The sequence below is a fragment of the Hemicordylus capensis genome, chromosome 5 (genome assembly GCF_027244095.1).
Source record: "Hemicordylus capensis ecotype Gifberg chromosome 5, rHemCap1.1.pri, whole genome shotgun sequence".
Classification (NCBI taxonomy): domain Eukaryota; kingdom Metazoa; phylum Chordata; class Lepidosauria; order Squamata; family Cordylidae; genus Hemicordylus; species Hemicordylus capensis.
Genome location: NC_069661.1, coordinates 106,240,051 through 106,255,017, shown reverse-complemented (window position 1 = coordinate 106,255,017; position 14,967 = coordinate 106,240,051). Strand labels below are relative to the sequence as shown.

General features: G+C 42.5%; 1 long non-coding RNA gene across 1 annotated transcript in view; it reads left to right on the top strand.

Annotated features, from left to right (window-relative positions):
* LOC128327874 (uncharacterized) overlaps positions 1-1,941 on the top strand; it is a 72,905-nt gene extending 70,964 nt beyond the window's left edge. The window contains exon 5 of the long non-coding RNA XR_008308849.1: positions 810-1,941. This is a non-coding gene — a long non-coding RNA (uncharacterized LOC128327874). The remainder of the gene's footprint in view (positions 1-809) is intronic.
* The last annotated feature ends 13,026 nt before the right edge of the window (positions 1,942-14,967 follow it).

Genomic DNA, 14,967 nt, shown 5'->3' with positions numbered 1-14,967 from the left:
AACTGCCAGAAAGCCATCAGAAACTCACTACATTTTGAATAATTTACACATTATTTCTGTATGCATTTATTCAAAGCACTCTTCAACATACGTTTATATATATATATATATATATATATATATATATATATATATATATATGAATGAGATAATATGAAAAACCTCTGATATTATCTACAAATAGGGTTATAGCTTATTGGAAGAGCATGTATTTTACTGGAAGAGTGTTTGTTTTATATTCAGGAGGTCCCAGGTTCAATCCCTGGTATCACCAGGCAGGGCTGGAAAAGATTTGTGTCCACAATTCTGGACAGCTGATGCCAATCAGTGCAAATAATACTGAGCTGGATGAATTAAAGGCTTGACTCAATATATGGCAGCTTCGCATGTTTTACAATGCTAATTTCCATCCATCGTTTCTCTTTCTAGCACTATGTATTATGTAATGTTTTAGTGAATAATGTAGCTCATAGCAGGCCTTGAACTAATGTAATGACTGCATTTAACCAGTTTTAGCCCTTAGTGAGAGTCAGTGGCAGTCCATATGTTTACCTGCTGAAAATGTAGTCAATGTGATGGCACATCAGCTGTATAAATGTGTTCTCACTGCACAAACCACATAATGCATGCTCCTGTAGCAAAGTGTGTAGTGCTCTATATTTTGAGAAATTATAATCTATTTGTTATGTTGGAGCAATTGCAGAATATTGTGGCATCACACAAACACACCTAATGAAGTTGATACTTTGTAGTATTTTTCAATCTGATGTTTATGTTAATAAATTGATTATTATATTATGTGTATATAGTTGTGATCCCAAACAGCACCAGTTGTTCAGCCTTCTTCAGATTGGAGTACCTGTCCAGGTTCTCTTGGTCCACCTGTTCAGGGCCTGAGTCTTTATGCTTTGACACTGTCACACCCTCGCCCACGGATAGTGATGAGAAGTGGGAGGCTGGCAACCCTCCAGCGAGCAAAGAAGCACCTGAGATGGAAAGCTCAGTTGTCGGGCCACAGGAGGTAGCTGAGATGGGCCAGGGTGAAGGTTCAGGACAAGAAGGTCCATCGGGAGTAGAGGAGACTGGGGGTGGAAGGCCAAACCCTGAGCTGGACGACGATCAACCATTAACCCCCAAGAGCGGAGACGTGCAAAACGCCAACAGCAGGTGCGGGCTCTTAGAAAAAGTCAGCGCCTCCTCGGCAGGCAAGATAAGCACTGAATCTCTAACAGCTGGCTGAGGGAAGAGAGCAATTAAGCCAAGGACTATAAATCAGCCGGCAGGCAACGAACAAGCTGCTGGAAATAATGTGTCAGTTGAGTTTGCTGCATACCAAGCCTTGTGTTACATGGAATTCCCAGATTTGTGGTGGAACTCTTGAGTCCCAGGCTTCCCCTGCTTGTAACCTGATTCCTGAGCTGGGCACTGGATGACTTCATCCAGGATGAGCTGCTGGTGACGCCTTGGACCCTGGGCTCAGGACGTTTGAGATCTGGTGAGCAACCTGGGTTGTGGGGGACCAAGTTTGGACTGGATACTCTGTAGTGATTTGTTCTTTTGTGCTTGTTTGCAGACGCGGAGTGACTCCTGACCTACCAGCTTCTCCGGATAGAGACCAGAGACCAGACTGCGGACAGACAAGCTCGTGATAGGCACTCCAGTCATGAATCTTGTGCTAATCATTCCAATGAATCAATCTGCATTCTGTGTTCATCTCACTTACTTTTAGCTGGGCTTCAGCCAATTCTTTCAGTTTCAAAGCTTCTCCACAGGGGATCTGTTACAAAAAACCTTTCTCCTTTCATAGAGCTTTATTTTTAAAGTGCAATGTAATTTTACCTCTATAGTCACTTGTTGACTTCCAACATTATGCTAAAACATTTTGCAAGACAACCGTTACATATATATATATAAATAAAATGGGAGCTATAGCCAGCAATCCTACAACTGTGCAAAATATTGTTGTATCATAAGTTACTGATGTTGTTTTCTGGAGCTAGACACAGAGACAAAATTAGGGGGCTCAGAAAAGCCCATTTCAAATTAAATGTGAGTTTCTGAAGCCCACAAATTCTTCTTAAATTAGGAGATTTAAATTAGAAATTTAAATTGTTATATTTAGATAAAAAGAGGAACTAGAGAAGTACTTCTGCATTACCTCCTCTCATGCCTGCTAGACCTCATAATTCCCAGAAGCCCTGCCTGCCACCCCACACCTCCATATATCTGGTCAGATTTTTGCAGCAGGAGCAACAGCAGTTGAAGCATGGGGAAAGGAAAGGAGGAATGTTTGTCACCTCCTCCATCCTGCTCCATTTGTTACATGGGGAACTCTTACTCCACCTGTGGGGACCTTTAAGAGCAGTTGCGAAGCAGGCAGTTCCCCAAGAAAGTCACAATCACAGACTTAAATGTAAATACACATGTCTCATTACTGAATATACAATAAGAGGCTTGACTATAATACTAATGAGGGAATTCCCATGTGACTCAGACACTCTGGTGGAAGCATGCCTGCGGTCAATGCTATACCTCTGCTATAAGATAAATAATTGATTCAGACAGAGAGGGGGAAGGGAAGTGTTGGGAGGGTGTTTGATTCAGTCTGCTTCTGATGACAGGGAGAGAAGCTAGGTGGAAGGGAAGAAAATGGCTTCCTGCACTTCATGGGGAAGTGGCTTCTAATCCTCTGATAGAAGGATGAACACAAGGGCTGAACCACGCCTCCCCCAACTCAGCTTCTGGGGGAGGGGTGGTCAGTGGGGCTGACCTATGCTGATCATGGGAGGCTGTGTGGAGTCAGGCAACTGAATCATGGGAAAAATAGGAACCTCCTAACTTGACCTTACAGTGACTTGACCTTACACACACACACACACACAGAGTACAGAGTCACTCCAGAAAAAGGGGAATCAGAAAGAGAAGGGAGAGGCCCCCTATAATACCTATCATAATGTGAAAGGAAGGTAGTGCAGATCCCCATCAGCAGAGGCAGAGAAAGATGATGGAGAATAAATAAATCCCAGAGTCTGTGCAAGTTGGAGTGGGTTTTGCTAGCTATTTTATAGGGTGGAAGGGCTACATACAGAAAAGGGACTTCTCTGTATTAATGGTTACGTGGGGTAGTGTCTGGCAGAGAACAATAGATTTAGGGGTAGTTAGCCATTACAGGAGGGTCTGATTTCCTTGTAAGGATGTAGAATGTTGATTCTGAGGAGTAGGATTATCCGAGAGGCATGACTGAGCTGACATTAGTGCAGAGGTCAGGAGTGCAACAATTTGAGTAACTGGAGGGGGAACCATGGTTGTATTGCCCTGGTGTCTCAGGGCCACTGGAGTCTCTGTAGGGGAAGCTCTTTTGGGGTGTCACAGTGCCTGGTTCAGGCTCCTATAAGATAGGGGTGTGCACAAAACTGGTTTGCCTAGTTCAGTTAGAGTCTGAACCAGACTCAAACCAGACCAGGCATGTTCGGTTCTGTGCCCCTGAACTAGAATCCTGGCTTGGCTCGAGTTTGAGCTGGTTGGGGGTTTGGATAGTAAACTCAACAGCAACCTCCAGGGGGTGTTGCCACGGAGGGGCTGAAAATTCCCCCTTCCCCCACTGGCCTCCCCTGGTCTTCTTTGGGATGTTTAGGCCCATTTTTAGGCCTTCATGGCCCTCTCCTGGCTCATGGCAGCAATTTTGAAGGCTGTGATGTGCATACTAGCTATGAGACAGGACAGGGCTGAAAAAGGCCTAAACAGCCTGAAGAAGCCTGGTGGGAGGCCAGCAAGGGAGAGGAACCTTCAGAGACCCTGCACCACAGCTGTGGCAGCAGCACTCAGAGGCTGCTGGTGAGTTAATTTTTTTTTAAAGCTATTCAAACCCTGAACCAGCTCCGAGCTGGCCCAGGGGGTTCAGTTTGAGGTCAGACTGGAGGGATGCCATGCCATGCCATGCTGGGGTTGGACAGGAACAGTTGTTGGATAGGGCACAAAACCTAAGGGATGATGGGATAGATAGCTCTCCTGAGGTGTACTGAAATTGCTGCATAACCACCCTGCATGCCAGGGCAATGTGTTAGGAAGTCCAGAAATGAGCATCCAGGAATCCCTCCTCTGCTCCATGGGAATGCACAGTCTGGACCTGCTTGCTCACAGGAGGGTCCAGGAATAAGATAGTATTCATCTCTACAGCTAGATCACTGCATAAATGATGTTGGCAAGTGTAAAGTGATAATCATTGGGATGAAAAACCCCAACTTCATGTATACGCTGATGGGATCTGAGCTGTCAGTGACAGACCAGGAGAGGGATCTTGGGGTTGTTGAAAGTGTTGACTCAATGTGTGGCAGCTATGAAAAAGGACAATTCCATGCTCAGGATCATTGGGAAGAGGATTGAAAATAAAACTGCTAATGCCATTATACAAAACTATGGTGTGGCCACACTTGGAGTACTGCGTACAATTCTGGTCACTACATCTAAAAAATGACATTGTAGAACTGGAAAATGTGCAGAAAAGGGCAAGGAACTATTGTATGTATGTATGTATGTACGTACGTACGTATGTACGTACACTGCTTTGAGAACATTTGTTGAAAAGTAGTATATAAATATTTGTAGTAATAGTAGAATGTTTTGGGGTAAAAGCTCATCAAGTGGGGTTTGGGGAATTGTGAAACAGGGAGAGAAAGAGGAGGGCATTTTTTGAAGCCTCAAATAGGCTTGGAAAAATTATCTAAGTTCTTTCATGTGTGTGCTTTCTTTTTCCATGTTAATCTTAGGCAAGTTTTGGAGAGCTCACCTATCTCTATTGCTAATCTTGTTTATTATTTATTTATTTGTTAAATTTAAAAACCACCCCATCCAAAGGCTCTGTGCAGTGTACAACTAGTTTAAAAAGACATAAAAACACACACCAATCAAAACACAGTGCTCAAAACAACAAAAACAATTCTAAAACAATTCAAAATGCTTTAAAACCAATTAAAATACTTTAAAAACAATTTAAAAACCTTGGAAGGCCAGGCCAAACAAGTAAGTTTTTAGAGCTCTCTTAAAAGCCGACAGCAAGCCTAAACTGTGGTTATCTGCCAGGAATGCATTCCATAGGCCAGGAGCAGCTACAGAAAAGCCCCGGTTCCAAGTCATCACCAGACGTACTGGTGGTAACTGGAGATGGACCTCTCCAGAAGACCTCAATGTGCAATGGGGATCATACAGACGAAGGCGCTTTCTAAGGTAGACCCAAAACACTCAGGGCTTTAAAGGTAATAACGAGCACTTTGTATTTTTCACGGAAATATATCGGCAGCCTGTGCAACTGTTTTTAAACTGGCATAATATTGGCTGGCCAAATGTTGTAATAGAAAAATTGATTGAAATTGAATTGAACAGGCATAATATGGTCTCTCCGGGTTACCCCAGAGACCAGTCTGGCTGCTGCATTTTGAACTAACTGAAGTTTCCCAAATAAGTACAAAGGTAGCCCCACATAGAGCACATTGCAATTGTTGAGCCTGGAGGTTACCATCTGATGCACCACTGTTTTGAGTTTGTTCTCTTCAAGGAATGGACGCAACTGTTGAATCAGCCAAAGTTGATAGAGAGTGCTCCTGGTCATAGCCTCCACCTGAGATATCAGGGTGAGGCCTGGATCCAAGAGCACTCTCAAGCTGTGTACCTGTTTCTTCTAGGGGAGTGTAACCCCATCCAGCACAGGATGATCTAACTCTTCCATCAAATTCCAATCCCCCACCATGAGCACCTCCATCTTGCTTGGTTTCAGCTTCAATTTGTTATCCCTACAGCCCATTACTGCCTGTAGTCAGGCATTTAGAAAATGAGAGCCACTTCCAGAAGATGAAAAGGAGAAGTAGATTTGTCTAGTTATCAGCATATGGATAACACCCTGCACCAAATCTCCTGATGACCTCACCCAGAGGCTTCATGTAAATGTTAAAAAGCATTGATGACAGAATGGAGCCCTGAGGGACTGCATATAATAGCTCCCATTTTGAAGAGGAACTGTCACCAAGCTCCACCATCTGGAATCTGCCCAAGAAATAGGAGCAGAACCACTGCAAAGCAATGCCTCCTATCCCCAATTCCCTCAGGCGATCCAGAAGGAAACCATGGTTGATGTTATCTAACACCACCAAGAGATCCAGAAGAACTAACAGAGTCACACTCCCTTTGTTGATTCCCTGGTAAAGGTCATCCATCAGGCTGACCAAGGCAGACTCAACCCCATAGGCTGTTCTAAAGCCAGTTTGAAATGGATCTAGATAATCGGTTTCCTCCAAAACTGCCTGGAGCTGGTTAGCAACACTCTCTCAATCACCTTTCCCAACCATGGGAATTTTTATAAGCTTCCAGTCACCTTACCCAAACATTGTTGGAGTTTTTATAAGCTTCCTCGGAATTTCTAAATGTTTTGCCTAAGCAGTTCCTCCCAATTTCACTCTGTTGGATAAATTTAGTGGCAGGTATACTGATCTTTTAGCCACCTAATGGCACAGTGGGGAAATGACTTGACTAGCAAGCCAGAGGTTGCCAGTTTGAATCCCCGCTGGTATGTTTCCCAGACTATGGGAAACAACTATATCAGGCAGCAGCAATATAGGAAGATGCTGAAGGGCATCACCTCATACTGCATGGGAGATGGCAAATGGTAAACACCTCCTGTATACCAAAGACAACCACAGGGCTCTGTGGTCGCCAGAAGTCAACACCAACTCGATGTCACACTTTATACTGATCTTGGGCAAGTTGTAGCAATGTGAACAACATGGCTTAAGGATTTCTCTGTGTGTTACTTTTACAAAAGGTGAATATAGCTACTGTATATTTTGTACACAGGATTATACTTCAGGATTCTGAAAAAAAGATGTTGAATAACTTCTACATTTTAAAATTCCCCTCAAGTTTTTGCTGAAGCACTTTTAAGTGCTAACTTGGGGAAAACATTAGAAACCTTTTTGAAGAAAAGTCAGCTTCTTTCTCTCTCTCTTTTCCTCTCCGTGTTGAATCTTGTTAAAAAGAACTTCAAATTTACCCCAATGGACCTTTTAGAGGGTATAGAGCAAAACTTTATTTTTTTTTATCCAGCACTGTTTATCTTTTTTTTTTAATCCTCCACTTCAGTAATTCCCATGGATGTTCATCTATGTTCCCTCTAATAGTTCAGAATGGTTTCAAGGGCAGCTATTCATGGTTAAGGGATTCTCTGCTGCAGCCACTGTTCTGACAGGTTGGTAGGTTAGGTTGAGAGGCCGCTCATTTACTTTTTTCTCTCCTGAGCTTTAATACTTCAGAAATTCTTTTCCTGGCTAGCTGCACATGATCCAAACCTATTATGGGAAATTTCCAACTGAATTTTAGCTCTACATTCTTGTAAAGTGAGCATTTCTTCCCTAAGGGAAACTAAAACCCATTAATTAAATGCAGGACTACATAATGCCGTTAAAATTTCCAGCTATGAAAAGGTCACTCATGTCAGAAGTTTGTGTGCTGTAATGCAATCCCAGTTCAAATACTTCTAATACTTCCCTACATTATTCTAATATTTGGCATGATGTACAATAATTGCCTTTTTGGTGAAAAAGTGTGATGATTTAATGAATGGGATACAGGTGAACCTCACCATTTGTGGATACAACATCTGCAGTTTCACATATTCACAGTTGTGTAACTGGCACCCGTTTTTGGCATATTCAAGGGGGGAGTTGTAAAGGGTTAATTCTGCATATCTGCCAATTCAGGGTGGCCAGAAATGACCTTTGAGGTAATTACTTAGTATCATTTTGAAGAGAAGAGCCATTTTGTGGCCCATTTGTGTAATTTTTTTAACATGTTTGTGTAATTGTTGTGTAATTGTTTAAACTTTTTTTCATGGAAAAAGCCAGATTTGGGACTGGGGGGGGCATTGCTATACACCTGGAGACCCGCAAAGCATGGTAGGGCATCTTCACCCAATTTGGGCGGAGGGGCTTCTTTTTGCCCCTTTCAGCAGTTTCCAGAGCCTCCAGGAACCTAACCCCCTGAGTCCCATGGACTCAATGCATCATTATCTGTGATTTCATTATCCATGGAAAACAGTGGGAATCGAAACTCTGAGGATCAAGTGGTACACTTAGATTGTTGTTACATTTCCCTTTTTCATTTTGTTTTTTGTTTTTGCAAGTTGCAGGTGGAAGTTGTGAAAAACATGCTGTAAACATTGATTTTCACTCCAAGCACTTGTCATGCATTGAAGTAAAGGATTCTTTGTAACTTGGGAACAGTCAAACAGAAATACTGCACATATGCTTAGCAAGCTTCCTACAAGGCAGTCGTCAGGACATATATCTCTGGGTGTTCATACACATGTGTTATTCATGCATGTTATTCATGTATGTCAGCAGCTACATGATAGAGCAGGGGTGGGCAAACTTGGTCCTCCATCTGTTGTTGAACTACAGCTCCCATCAGCCCCAGCAATTGTGTCTGTGATAGAATGACAACTTGCCTATATAAAAGAGTAATCACAGATCAAACACCACATAGATTATTTATTCAAATTTCAAATATAAAAAACCTGCCCTTTAATAAACTTGAGATGATTGTGTCAGGGACACATTTGGCCTGGCTCAGATGTAACAAGAAACTGGAGGGCCCTTCACTTCCAATTTCCTAACCCAAATGTCCAAATTCAGGGAAATGGAGTTTGTGAGGGAAAGCAACCCATGGTTTCCCTCACCAAATTCCACTCTGAACTTTTTGTCAGAGTGGGGTTTCACCACTACAAAGTCTCCATTTCTGTGGTGCCGGCATTACAAATGCTGGCACCGCAGTTTGGGCCCCATGGAACTGGAGATGAGAGAGGAAGCTCCTCCCTCACTCCAATTCAATTGGCTGTGTGGGCTGTCCTTCAGGAAAGAAAGATGCCCACACAGCTAGCTCCTCCACCTCTCTCCAATCTCACTGACTGCAGAGAGGCAGCTCTCCCCAATGTCTGAGCATGGATGGGAGAGTAGGTGGAGGGGCATGAAACCGCGGGTGCATTCCGTATTATGTCTGAACCAGGCCAATTGTGATAAGGGTTAAACCTGCTTCCCAACTATGATGATCTCATGCCTTAAGAAGAAAATCTACTTTGATCTGCATAACCTCATTCTGGGTTCTGTTCCACAACCATACCAGGGTTTCACAGAATGGAGAGATCTGCTTTTATAGCAAAAGCTTAGCTTTTCAAGTTAGCTTCAAACAGAAGAGAGCAAGCCTGATAGCATTGCTGTAGAGCTGATTGGATTTTTTTGCCATTGCTTGTGAAAATTAACTTACATTGCCTTTTCTTGCTATCTCTCTAACTTGGTTTTGTTTCTCTCTAACATTATAATATTGCCAAATCTTACTAAATATGTTCCTTCATCATATTATCCCACTCACAATGTGAACCCTGATTAGCTGGGAAGTCCCATGTGACTAATCCTGGAACAGCAAATAGACAAAAATGGTGCTGAAGCACCAGCAACTAGGGGAAGCCATGGTTTTGTACATAATTTTTTAAAGGTGAACATTCTCAGAAGTGCAGGGGTTTGTGTGTGTGTGTGTTTGTTTTCTAGCCCCTGACCCCAATTATTATATTTTCTATTTTTCTGCCCCCAAATCAGTGCAGAACAATATATGGCATGGCCAAAATCCCTCTACATACTTTTATACCCTGTGTAACACCAAGTTCTCCACATGATATTTTCACATAAACAGCTATCACATTATAGATTGCTTGTCTAAACCCACTGTCACAGAGTGTTCTTTCTTCTCACATCATCTCACAAACAACAGCAGCAAACGTATGCGAGTAGTCCTCATTTGGAAATGACATTGTGAAAATATTTGGTCGTGTCAATTCTTTTGTGTGAGCCAGTGTGAAAGAAATCTAAGTTTACATTGCTTTCCTTAGAGGAGGCAGCCAGAGAGACACAACTTGCCGTCAAAATATCCTACAAAGATATACAGAGTTCCAGCAATTATTGTTGAATAAAATGTGTTTTCTTTCAGTTTCATGTGCTGTGAAGAACTCGGAGGGAGAACTGTATTCCCACAAAGTTTTTGCTAACAAGGATTCTTTCCTTGTCATCATGATCTGTAGTTTTTTGGCCAAGAAATTAAAGTTACCACACAGGAATGTAAACAATATTAGGAGCTCATTAGAATGGAACTACCATTTCTTGCAATGGCAGCTCTCGATATAGCTTTAATTGGCTGAATGACGGAAGTGCTGAGCTCAAAAGCAGTGTCGCTTTGCTGAAGAATTGCATCTATCATTTCTCAGTTGATGAGAGAGGCAGTCATATTCATTGGAGCTGGGAATCTTGTTTTAACCCTTTTTGCCTGTAAATATTTGTTTCACTTCCTCTTAGCACCTTTCATAAACGGTTTCAGGTTAAAAGAACACACTGAAATATTTGAACACCTAATTAGCACAAAATGTATTAAATGGAAAGCTGTTTCACACATTCAGCTGTGCCACTGAATTCTCTCCACATGATCATCCTCAGGCATCCAGAAGCCAATAACAGGAGGGAGAAAGGGCCAGACCAACTGCAGATGATGGTCCTTTTGAGGAGCAGAATGTGATGTGCCTTTATAGCTGTTTGATATTGTTTTTACCCCCTTTGTTGCTGTTTCAGGGTTTTTTCCTCTGTTTTATTCCTCCACAAATGATCCCATCAACCAGGGATTGTGTATTAGACATTATGGCATACAACATTACATGGCCAATCATTTAATGATTTTATTAAAGGCCAATGTAGCCTGTTTAAAATGAGGGCAAAGCTTCCTGTGCTGTTCACATAGGTCACAAACTATCAAAAGAATGCTCTTGCAGCTTTTTGGCAATGATCCATAGGATCCCCTTTCCTGGATGTAGGAAGAGTGCAATAGTTTAGGAAATGAAAAGGAAGTTAATAACAATTGATTCTGTGCAGTATTTGGCTCCTCTTGCACCAACCGAATGGAACTGCTAGTTTCTTTGTGCTTAGTCACTGACTCATTTCAGCTGAACAGACCACAGAGGCACAACTAATCTTGTTTTAATAACAGACATGATAAGAATTCCCCTACATCAGAGAAAGGGCACATTCAAGATACCACCATGGATTATTGTTACAAATTGTCCAATAAAGAGTTTTTGGCAAAATCGTGAATGTCAGCTGAAGGCAAAGCAAAGGTGAAGTCTGTCTGTAGTCAGCAAGAGCAGGTCTCCTAGTTGCTTAGACTAGCAACTAAGTCTGCTCAGGAGTGTTTAAAATGGTCAAGGAGCATGATAGGACCTATACTGGCTTATTGGTACTAGGAGGCTTCCTTGGCTGATTTCCCTTCTTTGGCCAGAGCTGGGTGCCATGGTGGTAAAGCACAGGTAGAGTACCTACCCACCATCCCCCAGGTAGCTAGTTCAAGGTCTTTTGCAAGCTTAAATCCTAGTTAAAACTGTTTAATATCATTTTTTATGTTGCTTCTCTGTTATAGCTATGAATTCATTTATCAGCTGCACATTTAGGCACCCTCCAAAATTCAATATATATTTAATTCAATTTTCAAATGTAGATAAAGAAAACACTAAGCTGTTTAAAAAATCATTGAGATTAGGCTAGCAAAATTGCCTACCATCTCTAATGAAGCCCAACTGAAGACTCTTAGCTGTCCATTAAAAATATGAAAGCCAGCTGAATATGAACTTGCATTCCTAAGGAACATTTTTTTAAAAAAGGAACATACCAAAAAAAGGAACATACAGAAGGAGAACATAGTAATTATTCCAGTCAATTAGTCTGCAAAAATCAAACATATTCTCACGTTAGCTACTAATGGAATTCTTAATATTGTACTCATGATCAAATGCTTCTTTAATCCTGAATCCAATGTGCAGCATTACGTCTGTGTTTCTTTTCACAGAGGCTGAGCATGTCATGACTGTGAGGTCACAGTGTTAATTGGCTATCGAGTATGTGAAGTAGATAATTCTGTCTCACCAATTATTTGATGTACAAATGTAAAGTCCTTTGGCCAAGGTTATGGAATAAACCTATAACTCCCAAGCCAGGGAAATATTTACTGAGCTAGTGTTAGTCACACCACTGAGGAGGATAGTAGTGCTATTGTTATTGATTTAACTATACAGAGGACTGCTGAGTCACAAATCCAGAGTATTTAGTAGAGTTCTAATAGAAAGAAAGAAAAACATATTTTAACAGAGCATGTAATTATTTGCTCTGCTGTTTCCTTGGCATGTGTAGCATTGCAATTCAGCTCCATTACTTTTGCATCCTCCAATCCTGCTGCATCATGAATGAATCAACAGGGGAGGGGCCTGTGCTAGAGGTCACGTTTTGCCCGCGGAAGGCCCCAGGCTTAATCCTCGACATTTCCAGGTAGGGTGGGGAACTAGAATCCGTTTCTCACAGTAGAGAGCCATTGTCAGTCAGTCCAGACAATACAGAGCTAGATGGACCAAAGGTCCAAATCTGTATAAGGCAACTTATATATTCTTATGTATTCATCAGAAGTTCCTGGACCATATGGAAGCACCCCCACACTGTGCTCTTCCATGTGCTCATTGCACCAATTTGAAGTGGATGTTGCTGGTATGGAAAGGATCCACAGTGTAAGCTTCTCCAGTGTGACCCAGGACTTCTGCCATTACATCCACAGCATATAAAGGCGCTGTACTGGACCATATTCCATTCTAGAAAACCTCCTTTCTATGTTATTCTTAAATCAGTCCATTCTGAAGAAGATTGCCTTCCTGTTAAGTAAGCACTTCCCTCTCCACAAGATCTAAGCAGAAAGTTCACGAAAAGTGCTACTGGAGGCTGAGATCATCATCTGGATGCTTATCCACCAGTTGCTCTACTCACCCCTGTTCTAAAGGACAGCTTGCATTGCCCTGCAGTCTGCATTTTGTACTTAGACACCACTAGATAAGGTCATTTAGCTCAATCATTTAGAAAGACACCAGCTATTGATTTCATGTCAGTGTGTACATAATGTAGTATGTCGATGCATTTGATATTGGTTTGAAGCTTGCAAGAACATTTGACTTCAAAAGAGCTCAGCATCTTACAGAGTTTTAAAAAGTTGATCCTGACTATAGAGGTTGTTTTATAGGCAGGGTTGTGGACATGAGAGGCTGCCTTGTGCTGAGTTCTGCCATTAGTCTATCTAACCCAGTTTGGTCTCTGGATGGCAGTAGGTTTGAAGAGTTTGAAGTCTTTCTCATCCTTGCTATATGGGATCCCATAATTAGTGTTTTCATTGATTCGACCTGTGACCATCAAGTTGTACAAGTGAAGTACATACCCTGCCACTGAGCTATTGGCACGGTGCCTATTGTCCACTAATGAGGCAGTTTCCTAAGGCTTCTACAAACTGGCCTTCTACACTAACCTTCCACCCCACCTGATCTGCCACCCTCCTCTCCTCCTTCCCTCTCCCTCTCTGCCTGTTCAAAAGGCAGGGGGCACCGCTGAGCAGCAGGAATTCCTGTCCTTCTCCAACCCTTTGCCTACTCAAAAGGCAGTGAGCAGGGAGTGGAGCCCTGGAAAGTGCAAAGTGAGAAAGGAAGAGCACCAGCAGCAGAGAGTACCTTTAGTATCACCTTACAAAAGCAAAGGAAAATTGAGAAGAGCAACAGAAAAGCAAATAAGGAGAAATAGAGGGCAGTATTTGGATGCACAGGGTTGGAGATAGACAGAAAATTGAGGGAGAACTGGCAAAGCTTGTGGGAATGAGAGAGATGTGAGATGAGTGCTACATGTTACATTCTCTCGGGAGCAGCTCCAAACTCACCTATGCATGTTTCATTGGAACTAAGTCCTGCTATGTTTAAAGCGGCTGATTCCTAGGTCAGTGCAAACAGGATTGCAGCCCTAGTTAATGACTGTTGGTTTAAAAATGAGTGCTAAATATTCAACCTGGAGTCTCTCTATTCCACCCCCACCTCCCACCCACTGCATGGCTATTTGGCTTGTGTTTTCCATATCCTTCTGGATTTAGAAAAAGTACAGATGTGAAGCAGGTATCACTTTCAATCTGCTTTAAAATCAGTTGTGATTTTATTTTGTCTTGTTGATATGGCTTATTCAATCTTCCTTGTTCAAGTTTTATTTCTAGTTTCTGAATTAATATGTGAAAGGTATTCCTCTTGCTTTTCTGCACTTAAAGCATGGTATTCTCTCACTTGGTATTCTCTCACGTATGTGGCTTGCATGATGATCATGGTCTGTTTTTTCTAGCTTCAGAATAAAATTGGAGAATTGGAGACAGCCTCACAATGAAGACTGTTTTCCAACTGCTGGGTGAAGCAACTGGGCTTGGAGAATGCTAGCAGTCAGCTGACTGCCTTTTCTACTTTCTCTTTTCTGATCAATGATCAAAAAAACCAATTCATCCATCCATCCATTGACATTCATAGCTTCCTCCTTGCTATACAGTTTCCAGAGGCCCCGCCCCCTGAGCCTAAAAGCTCTTAATGGGTGAGCAACACCACATCCCAAAGAGGATCCAGACCTTGACACCCCCAGGCCAAATAACCCTGATGGACTGTCTGTTCCATGAAAACCCCCTTCTACATTAAAGGTACCTCGGGTTGAACACCTTACTTTGAACTATCTCCCAAAGCCAGCACTAATCTGCCAGTGTGACCAAAATTATACTAGTAAATGGTAGACCTGGGCTTTGGGGAATGTTGGAACCCTAATAGGCCATTCCCTCCCCTCACCATGCAGAAGCAGCCAATCCCAGGGCAGTTGCCCTAGGTAGTAGGGTGGTTGGGTTGGGGTTTCCTTTAATTTCCAACCCAGCACTGGCACATGGGAGACTGTGCTGCTGCAGGGAATACCAGGGGGTCCATGCAGAGGGTGGTGATACGTGCAAGGGAGACTGAGGAAATGCCCAGGGATGCCTGGGTACTGCAGTTCCTCCCAGAGCTTTTCCCAGAAGGCA